Source organism: Panthera onca, chromosome B2, assembly GCF_046562875.1.
Source record: "Panthera onca isolate mPanOnc1 chromosome B2, mPanOnc1 haplotype 2, whole genome shotgun sequence".
Taxonomy (NCBI): domain Eukaryota; kingdom Metazoa; phylum Chordata; class Mammalia; order Carnivora; family Felidae; genus Panthera; species Panthera onca.
The window spans coordinates 72,397,478-72,409,006 of NC_138343.1; the positions used below are offsets into that span (position 1 = coordinate 72,397,478).

Consider the following 11,529-nt stretch of genomic DNA (forward strand, 5'->3'; position numbering starts at 1 on the left):
GTACTCAAAAGAAGTCATAAAAGGCTTTCTAGCTGAGGGAGATAATGTCCTCATTGCAGAAGAGGTTAGAGTCACAATACATTGAGGGAGAAGCCAGGATATAGAGCAGCTACAAGAACTATAGCTGGTCCCACCTCCGTTTGTTAATGGAGCTAGATTTAATCAATGGCCAAGGTTGTACAATGACCCTGTTAAATGTCAACCATATCTATGTGAGAAAACGACATACTTTTTCATGCTGAAGTTTTAACCTACATGTAGGCAACATCAGGTGACAATAGAATACTCTTATTAATGTATATGTATATGAAAATCGAGACATCTCTCTTGAATTATTTTGACTACTACCATTTTAGAGATGAGGAGTTTGAGGAGAATGATTGTCTAAAGTAATATCAGTATCCTAAGCAATTGAACTATTTTCTCTAGCTGCCTGTTCACAAATAAAGATATTGACCCTAAACTAATAAGTGTAAAAGTGAGTTGCATGTACGTCTAGCGTGGTAATGGTAGTAGATATCAGAATGGCAAGGAAGAGGGGATAGACATTTCAAACATATTCTTTTCTTTCTAGTTTCTTTTACTATTCTTTAGAATTTGCCATCAACAGGGGCACCTGGGTGGCTCAGTCGCTTGAGCGTCCGACTTCAGCTCAGGTCATGGTCTCGCAGTTCGTGGGTTCGAGCCCCGCGTCAGGCTCTGTGCTAACAAACAGCTCAGAGCCTGGAGCCTGCTTCGGATTCTGTGGGTGTCTCTCCCCCTCCCCTGCTCATGCTCTGCCTCTCTCTGTCTATCAAAAATAAATAAATTTTAAAAAAATTTAGAACTCGCCATCAAAAAACTGTATTGGTACAGCTAAAGAACCCCCGAATGCCTCCTATATCCCTCAAAGGTGTTAGAGCAGCAGGAAAAAGGAGCATAAAGTTTCCACTGGAAACTTCTTAGAGCTTTTATTTAGGAAGATGGACCAATGACTCATAATTAGCCATGTATTTATTAAGTATTATACAATTTTGAGTCTTGTTTTATTTTTTAAGTTTATTTGTTTATTTTGAGAGAAAAAGAAAGAGAGGGAGGGGAAGAGAGAATCCCAAGCAGGGTCTGTATTGTCAGTGCAGAGCTTGACTTAGGGCTCGATCCCATGAATCATGAGATCACGACCTGAGCTGAAATCGAGAGTCGACGCTTAACCAACTGAGCCACCCAGGCACCCCTAGTCTTTTTTTTTCTATTAATTTAATTTTATTTTTTATTTTTTTTTCAATATATGAAATTTACTGTCAAATTGGTTTCCATACAACACCCAGTGCTCATCCCAAAAGGTGCCCTCCTCAATACCCATCCCCCACCCTCCGCACCCTCCCACCCCCATCAACCCTCAGTTTGTTCTCAGTTTTTAAGAGTCTCTTATGCTTTGGCTCTCTCCCACTCTAACCTCTTTTTTTTTTTCCCTTCCCCTCCCCCATGGGTTTCTGTTAAGTTTCTCAGGATCCACATAAGAGTGAAACCATATGGTATCTGTCTTTCTCTGTATGGCTTATTTCATTTAGCATCACACTCTCCAGTTCCATCCACGTTGCTACAAAGGGCCATATTTCATTCTTTCTCATTGCCACGTAGCACTCCATTGTGTTTATAAACCACAATTTCTTTATCCATTCATCAGTTGATGGACATTTAGGCTCTTTCCATAATTTGGCTATTGTTGAGAGTGCTGCTATAAACATTGGGGTACAAGTGCCCCTATGCATCAGTACTCCTGTATCCCTTGGATAAATTCCTAGCAGTGCTATTGCTGGGTCATAGGGTAGGTCTATTTTTAATTTTCTGAGGAACCTCCACACTGCTTTCCAGAGTGGCTGCATCAATTTGCATTCCCACCAACAGTGCAAGAGGGTTCCCGTTTCTCCACATCCTCTCCAGCATCTATAGTCTCCTGATTTGTTCATTTTGGCCACTCTGACTGGCGTGAGGTGATATCTGAGTGTGGTTTTGATTTGTATCTCCCTGATAAGGAGCGACGTTGAGCATCTTTTCATCCAGGCACCCCAGTCTTGTTTTAGATAAGAGATTTAGTTTATGGTCAATCCCTTCATGTACAGTTTGAAATCAAGTGATACTGAGGTTCACCAGGAGTGGGATTTTAGAAGGCATTATTCAAATATGGTGTAGTTGAGTTCAGTTTAACAAACATTGAAGTCTTCCCATGAACTAGAATGTATTAGTTTTTAATAATAAAAAAGACTAATAGAATATAGCTCCATATAAGAGCCAAGTGCATGAATAATATGCAGGAGCAAAAACTTTTTTGTTATTAACAAAGTGTAAATTAACAAGTACTTATTTATTATCTTAAATATTATCTTGAGGACCTATTAATCATAAAAATGTATTAACAATATAAACACACGAGTAGAAATAAGAGCTTTATGCTTTATTAATTGCTTACTAAGTGAAACACAGAAAACATAATTACCCTGAAATCATAATGTTAGCTCAAGGAATAAGGGCAAACACTACTGGTGTTTTGGCATCTGTATGGCCAGGTATGGCTGAAAATTCAGCCATAATATGACTTTCTGTGGGCCTCTGCTGTTTGAGCAAATTTTTCCAGCATTACAGCTTTTCTTTTCTCAATTGGCCACTGCTATTCTAAGAGGTGCATACCAGCTTTATGTGTCATTATGTGTAGGCTTTTATAGCAATATTGTAAAGAAACAAACTTTGAATACATATCATATATACACAAAATTACAGAAGTTTTAGATAATGGGCTGTGGAGTCATTTTTTTATTAGATGTGTGAGCTCAGAAAGATTAAATATTATTATTTATCCTAAGTTTACTCATGTCTAAAATAGAAGCTATTATAATTTAGCCTATAGCTAATATAAAGTAGTTAGCATAATTAAATATTTTAAGCTTAAGAATGATTTCTCCTGATCTATTAAACTATTTTCCGGTCATTCTTTCCATTTATTTGATGCTTTAATATAATTTATATTTGTATATATTTTAAGGTATGTAATAACATGTTTTAGCAAATGCATTGGCTTCACAAGGAGAGTAATGAAAAACCTATTAAATATTACTATGTTTCTTTGTTTAATCTAGAAATTTTATTTTGTCCATATCAGATTCATATCATGATTTATACAGACTGCACTTAAAATTAACTTGTTCCTTTTTAGTGTTGTTTCAAAACATATATATAAATGCAATATTAAAAATAAAAACTTTCAAATTCATTGTCAGAATGCAGCTGCTAAAAATATTCCATTTTTTAACTTTTTCTCCCTTAAGGCAACTCGCAATTTATACTCTATCATCAGGTGCAGAGTGTAGGTTAACAAACCAAATATTTTATACATACTATCCTTTTTTAAAAAAAGTTAAGTTTACTTATTGATTTTGAGAGAGAGAGCAGGAAAGTGGCAGAGAGAGAATCCCAAGCAGGCTCTGCACCATCAGCACAGAGCCTGATGTGGGGCTCAAACCCATGAACTGTGAGATCATGACCTGAGCCAAAACCAAGAGTTGGTCATTTAATCAGCTGAGCCACCCAGGCGCCCCTACACTATTCTTTAATAACCTTTTTTTGTGTGAACACATTTTATTAATAATTTACTGTATAAGTTTAATGCTAAACTCAGGACTTTTTTCAGCTTTTTTTAGTAGTATTTGCCTCCTGGTTACTAGATTGCTTACTGTTACATTGTGTTGTATTGTAAATGGTAGTAATTTTGGCAAAATAATTAGCCAAAGGATAATTCAGCTTATTTCAGTCTGCTAAAAACTGCTTTCATTAGCTTCCTTGTGGAATCATCTTCTTGACCCCCCCTATTGTATTCATGAAAGCACTATGTTTCTAAAAGCCTAAGCTTAAAGATTTATAGTCCTTTTGTGAGCCCTCCTACTTATTTTCTCATTCAGCGAGTTCCCATGTTCTTCAATTATTCCTCCGCAATGCCATTTGAATAATTTTTCTACTCCCATCTCCCACTGGTCATTACTTGTAATCAGAAAAACTCTCCCAGCCTTCATTTACTACCAGACTCTCAGTTTTGATCCAGTTTATACACTGCTGTTAGAGTAATTTTCCTACCAGTGGAATGAAACCAAACCAAAAGAAAATTAAGCTGAAAAATAAAGAAACAAACCAACAAAGCTTTTGATTTAAAAGTCTTCCAATTGGCAATCAAATTAAAAATCAACCTCTTAGATTGATGGTCAATATTTTCATTCTCCAGTTCAAATCGTTCCAGTTTTAGGTAATATGAGTTCCATGTATGCCACATGCCAGAAATACCCATAATGGCATAGATTGTTGGTTACTTACTAAATAGACCTTGCTCCTTGCCAAAAGAACCTTGGTTTTCTTCAGGAATCACCTTGCACAGTTCCAGGGGATGAATTATAATCATGGTGGATTCCTTTTCCTTTGGCCAGAGGTTAGTCTGAGGTGGTTATGTGACCAAGCTCTGGCCAATTAAATATAGAGGAATTAAGCTTGGAATATTTTGAGATAGATGTTTCTCTGGGTAAAAGAGGGACATATAGGCAATGGTTCCTCCACCCGCTTCCTTTATGCTTTGTTGTGGAATGAGAGCCTGGTGTCTGAAATTATACTAGCCATCTTGTGACCACGAGACAACAAAGGAAACAAATGTCTGTAAGCTCAGGGAAATGGAATATGAAGGATGGGAAAATTGGATACTGAAAGATACTAGCACTGTTAAATCAACCGTGGAATCTTTTACCTGCATACTTTTTAATATCTTAACAGATAAAATTGTTTCCTTAATGCACAACACTGTCTATTTTCATTCAATAATCCAGTTCCTGCAATGCACTATGTCTTTACATGTAAGGGTTCATTTACTTAGAACTTTGACCTTTCCCTCAGACCTTCATGAAACTAACCATCCTTCAATTTCAGCTTATGTTCTTTTTCCTTTATAAAGTCTACATTGATTACTTTGTTTTAGTGCTGACTGTATCTTCTTTAGAGCAAGATTACATTCTACTATTTCCTTCTTTCAACTTACTCTATGTTACTGAATCTCAGTCACTACACATAGAACTTATTTCCTGCTGCATAGCATCCTCAGAGAATACTTTTCATATAATAGACACTCATTAAATGCATGTTATGCTGACTCATCAGTAAGGCTTCGTGAAATCTCATCAGTCTGTGAAAGGTCTGTTCTTCAATCACATTTCAGTTCTCAATCTAGCTACTAGGTAGACATGTGGCCAGAGCAGGGCTCAAGATTCTATTTGGTACAAATCTTTTAATTTCCCAAAAGGATTAAATCTTTTAATCCTTGATACAAAGTCATACATTCCTTTAAGATAGCATTATTGCCTTTCCTTAGAGTAAGAGGAGAATAGTTCACAAATTTCTTAAGATAACTGAACTTTACTATATGTACAGATGTACTTCTATAAATACCTCCTTCCATGGGTATGCATGTGCATGTGTGTTAAGTGCATATGTATATTTTATTGTGCCTATCTCAAAGTGATTTGTCTACAATATACTTTCCCTAGTTGAAGTCATTTACTTTCAAAAGACATTCAATAACAGCTTAAACCTAGTGTGCCTTCCTTAAACTTGTGAGCATAGATATTCAAAGATACATGTGCTACTTAAACACTTGTTTATCTACATGGATTTCTTTTCTTTCTATAAATAAAACAACAACATCCAACTATGAGAAGTCCTGGAATGAATCAAAATAAACATGTTTAATAACAAGTATTATCAGCAGGCATTATTAATAGACTATTACATCATTAGATTAATCAAATCTATGAAGTATACATCTGACCATAATTTTAAAATATTTTGTTTGGTAAAAAATACATCTTTAATAGTACAGATGATATTCATTCTCAGAAATATTGGGGCAAGTGGTTGAATTTTCCAAAAGTGTGTGTTAGGATAACATAGTAGCTAAGTAGGTCTACATGACTGATGAGGCTGCATGCCATGGCTGAGTGTATCTGCTCCACCTGCCTGAATATATAAATGGCTCATGATACATGACTAATCGTCTATGGGCATGGGCTGTCTGATGAAACCATTCCACCTGCAAGGGCTCATTATGTAGTTTATAATTCCATTTTCAAAAGAAAAAAAAAAAAGGAAGGAAGGAAGGAAGATAAGCTCCTTACTCAAGTCAATAGAATCTCCATATCTTGGTTCCAGTCGATTTTCACTAATTGACTTTACAACCACGGGGAAGGAGTGAACAGATGGATTAACATGGAGAGTGCTGACACAGGAATCCGGCAGTAACCGTATGAACAGCACTGCTCTAACTCACCATCACGGGTGGATGAAGAGTGTGCTTTCTGCCATAGAGGGCAAGTGTGAATTGCTGACTTGACAGCAGAGATTAAAGCATTCACCTTTGTTGAAGTTTTGACTGTGTTAGTATTTTTAGGAAAAGGGAGGGAAGAAAATGGTTTGAAATATTTTGTAGTGGTAATGGAATGTGACATCAACAAGAACAGACAATCATCAAACAGAACAGGCTGGAATGGAGTGAGCTTCTGACAATATTCTATAGCGAAGATGACTAGGCAAAGGATGGAATGCTTATATTTTCACACCAAGGTACAGAATCTGTTTCCTATCAGATTAAACATCTGTTGGGTCTCATTAACTCTATGAACAACAAAAATTGGCCAGACAATCTTCATTTGATGTGGAGGAAGCAATTATCTAGTCATTCTTTTTACTTTTGCTTCTTTAATATAATTCTCCAAGGGCTTCCCACTTCAAGAAGGAAAATTCCTAAGGTAAACTCCATGACCTTATCTTGAAAAATATCACTTCTGAATCCTAATAAAATTACAGCTAGGATCTAGCCTTAGTTGGAAACAGATTAATGAAACACCAGAAACAGCTTTAAAATTTATGAGTTTATAAGTTTGAAATAATACCAGAAACTTTTTGCAAAAGGGGGAGAATTTCAATTTTAATGTCAGTTGGTAATGATGTAACCTCTCATGTTTAATCAATAAATCATTGGTGAAGGATTGGGGAGTTTATATAGAGAGTTTATACTTACTTCTTTTATCCAGTTTTAATATAAGAATCTAAGGTGGGGCACCCGGTGGCTCAGTTGGTTAAGCATTCAACTTTGGCCTAGGTCATGATATTGCCATTCCCAAGTTTGAGCCCCGAGCTGTGCTCTGTGCTGACAGCTCAGAGCCTGGAGTCTGTCTCCCTCTCTCTCTTTGTCCCTCCCCAACTCATGCTCTGTCTCTCTCTCTCTCTCTCTCAAACATTAAAATTTTTAAAAATATATAAGAATCTAAGGCTTACTTGGAATTCAATGCTGAAAACTGGAGCCAGTATTTCAGATTAAAGGTATTGTCTTTGAAGGTAAAATGAATTAACCAAAATCACTGGAGTGTTTCAGTGTTTCCATTCAATGCTTAACCCAGGAAAAAAAAAGCCTACTGAGTTTATATTTTTCAAGAGGATGTTTATGTATATGTGTGTTTATCATGTGTATAAATAAGATTCCATGAATATATATAGATATTATCATTACTTTATAAAATGTTCAAACACAGACATAATATATTTCTTCCATTTCTCACAGTGTTAAGATCACTGCTTTATGAAGGATTTCAAATTGACCTCCATATAATCATCAGTTATAAAGGTTGTAAAGGTCATTTCAAATTGACCTCCATATAATCATCAGTTATAAAGGTTGTAAAAGGTTTTCTTTTGTGAAAAAATCATTACAAGATTATTGTTTTGTTTTGTTTTGTCTTTTAGTTCAGAGATGTTTTGGGAGAATTTTTAGATTTTATAATTAAAAATATCATCTACATCAATTTCACTCAAATTGAATGAAAAGTGAAATATGGAAGAATATTAAATATTTAGAAAAGGAGAAGATTCAAAACAGCATGAAATGATTACTACTTAGTTGATTGCATTTATTAACATGCACTTTATAATAATGATGACATGTTATAGGATTTTTAGGTTGGCATTACTATAATACTTATGTTTGCATAATTCAGTGACTAGCCTCTAATATCAAAATGTGTGAAGTTGTCATGATGATTTCTTTTGTTTTATTTTTAGAATCTCTTAATGTCCAACTTTCAATCACTCTCTTCTTTCTTCATCCACTCTATGGATGTATTGATTAAAATATCTATTAGGGATAGTAGGTGGTTGGGTATATGAATATGAAATTTGGGATAAAAGTTTCAACTTGAACTATATATATTTTAAAGTCATCCACAAAAAGATTCTTTTTGAAGCAATAAGGCTATATGAAATCACTAAGGCACTGAGTGATGAAGAAGGACCAAGACCTCGGCCTTGCAGCATTACAAAATTGGAGTTCTGGAATAAGAAGAGGAATGAACACAGGAGACTGAGAAGGAGTGAACAGTGAGAAAGGAAGTAAAGAATATGGTGTCCTGGAGGCTCAGATGTAGAGAACAATCAGCTTTGTCCAAAAATGCTGACAGATCAGAAATGTGCTATAGACTAAGAATTAATCATTTTGTGATAGAGAAATCATTTTTAATGTCAACAAAAAACAAATTTGGTGAAGAGTTGGAGCAAAATCAACAATGGAGTAAGCCTGAAGTAGAATTGGGCAGGGGGAATTAGAAAAGGAAGTATAGACAACATTTTTGAAGAGTTTTGCTGCAAAGTGGATGAAGGAAATGGGACAATAAATACAGGAGAACTGGTGCAGTCATGAAAAGGTATTTTAAATTGATAGACATATTAGCATAATATTATATTGATGAGAGAAAGAGAGAGGGAGAGAGAGGGGAGGGAGAAGGGCAGAGGTGAGGGGGAGAGAGAGGGAGGGTGAGAGAAAGAGCGAGACAGAGAGAGAGACACACACACAATGGTAGATGGTATAATAGAGAAGAGTAAAAAACTGCCACAGGAAAGTAAGTAAAGGTAGGATCTGGAGAACAAATAGAACAAATAGGAATGGAGTTTGGGGAGATGAAAGGATAGTTTATATCTGTGATGCCAGGTAGGGAGGCAGATTATGTGAGTGCAGATAGATGGTAGGGGAGGTAGGTGGGTGTAGCTGGTGTTGGAGGTCTATGGAGGTTCTCTTCTGATGCTTAAATTTTGTCAAGAAATGTGAAGGAGCATGATTGGCTCAGAGTGAATTTTGGGGTGAGACTGTTAGAGATTTAAGAACAGAATAAAAAAGGTATGATATAGTCATCTGGGGAGAGGAAGAGTAAATAGGCTAATGAAGTAGAAAGTGATCACATAGGTTGATTAAGGACATATTGTGAATGTGCAGCATTAAATGTGCACTTGAGATTCACAGCCATGAAATTAAAATGAGAAGAGTCAGAACAATTGAGAGATTTTTCTCTTAACTGTGGATGTAGGACCAGAATAAGTATAGAACTGAATTTAACAAGGGTTATGCTTTTGCCAAGAAAGTACAATAAAGTGTGAAGGGGGGGGGAATTCAAGGGTATAAGCAAGGTGCTGATTATGTTAAACCATGGAATTCAAGCTAAATAAAAAGGAGAGAGAAGGTATGAAGATATGGGGATGGTGAAAAGTTACAAAATCGATGGATTAGAGATCCCAGTGTGTTCTAAGTATTTTGGAATCTGTATTATTACAGGAAATGAGATAGAATGATAGAAAGTGGGGGTCAGTGAATGTGAGTTATAAACTGAGATGACAAAGAAATTGATGTTATTGGCATTGACGAGAACTGGGGTGTGACCATGGCAGGTGGTAATTGTGGAAGTGTAGAAGACAAGATCATTGTAGGAGAGGAATTGATGGAAATGAAAGACTAAGGTGGAAAAGAGGCAACAGCATAAACCTTGAACCCACAAGAATATACGAGCAGCAATGTTGGAGATTGATAATGAGCTACAAGCTAAGTCATGGAAAAATATAAGGGAGAGACATAAAAATGTGAGGGAAACGCATGCAGCAAAAATGATAGATTGTGGATGATGTAAATGAATGCTATGAGATTTAAAGCAGGCTTTTTTTTAGGAAGTAGGGAGGAAGAATAGCCTGAGAGCAACAATGAACAGTGAAGATGTCTACTTCACTGTTGTAGCAACAACAGACACCACTGGTGAAAGATGTAGGGGAGTTAGGGGCCTCAAGGAGGAATGAGATCTTCTGGAGACAAGTGTGGAGAGAACATTCTGAAAAGAGGTGGAGGGTAACAGGGGTTTCTCTAATGTGTTTCAGAGGGCCCAGTAGAAGGGATTTGGGGGTAGCCAAGGGGTGGGAGAAGTGGATGAAGAGGCTAGCATACAGTGAGTGAGACTTGTCCCCTGTATCTGGGACTTCTTGGGGGTGAATAAATGTATAAAAAGACCTAAAAATTTGAAGGGATTAGTGCTACAGCTGGCCAGGTTGCGATTTGGGTGCGGTTGGGCAGGAAGAAACCTTAAGTGATGCCCTAGTCCTGGTGATGCAGTTGAAGAGGTTGGGAAAGATGGATTTGGAGTTCTAGTGGGGGCAGACCCACTCCTGACTGCAGGCTCATAGTCATGAACATGCAGGTGTTGTAAGTGGTATATCTAGAGAGGACTTCCCAGCTTCAATTTGGGCCTCCACTGGGTAGGGGACAGGTTTACTGACAGTGTTCCCATTGCTACTCGAACCCCAGGGTGCAGTTGTGAAACTCTGGGGAAAATCCGTTGTTACTCAGAACATGTGAGCCTCTGAAAGTGAGTCTGGAAAGCCAAGGAAGCTTGATCTTAGACCCATGTGCATGCATCTTCCCAGCCTGTTATTGTTGAATAAGTGAGCTATGGAATGAGATCCTTCCTTCCTTTCTTTCTTTCTTTCTTTCTTTCTTTCTTTCTTTCTTTCTTTCTCTTTCTCTCTTTCTCTCTTTCTTTCTTTTGAGAGAGAGAGACACAGGGTGCAAGTGAGCAAGGGGCAGAGAGAGATCATAACCTGAACCGAAGTCAGATGCTTAATGACTGAGCCACCCAGGCACCCTATGGAATGGCTTTTTTAAAATTTGTGGGGCACATGGGTGGCTCAGTTGGTTAAGCTACTGACTGCAGCTCAGATCATGATCTCATGGCTCGTGAGTTCGAGCCCGTGTTGGGCTCTGTGCTGACAGCTCAGAGTCTGGAGCCTGCTTCAGATTCTGTCTGTCTCTCTCTCTGCCCTCCCCTGCTCATGCTCACTCTCCTGCTCTCTCTTTCTCTTTCTCTCTCTCAAAAATAAATAAACATTATAATTTTTTTTTAAAAAATTGTTAAGTCTCTTGGTATCCACAATTAAAAAACAAACAAACCCAAAACTACTATTGTATTTAAGATGCATGGAGAAAGCCACTTTGGGGACCCTTGCCCCCTGGTGCTGCTTCTTTCTTCCTGGGCTAGGGCCATGTGGAGATGCTCAGCAGCATCCATGCTCAGCAGCATGGATATGCAGCCTGGAGATGCTCAGCAGCATGGATAAACTCAGCTCCATGTTCATGAACTTTTTTTGAAATGGAGGCAGGAGAGG

General features: G+C 37.3%; 1 long non-coding RNA gene across 2 annotated transcripts in view; it reads left to right on the forward strand.

The window, feature by feature from the left end:
• LOC132667318 (uncharacterized) overlaps window positions 1–11,529 on the forward strand; it is a 493,653-nt gene that overhangs the window by 304,764 nt on the left and 177,360 nt on the right. The window lies entirely within an intron of this gene.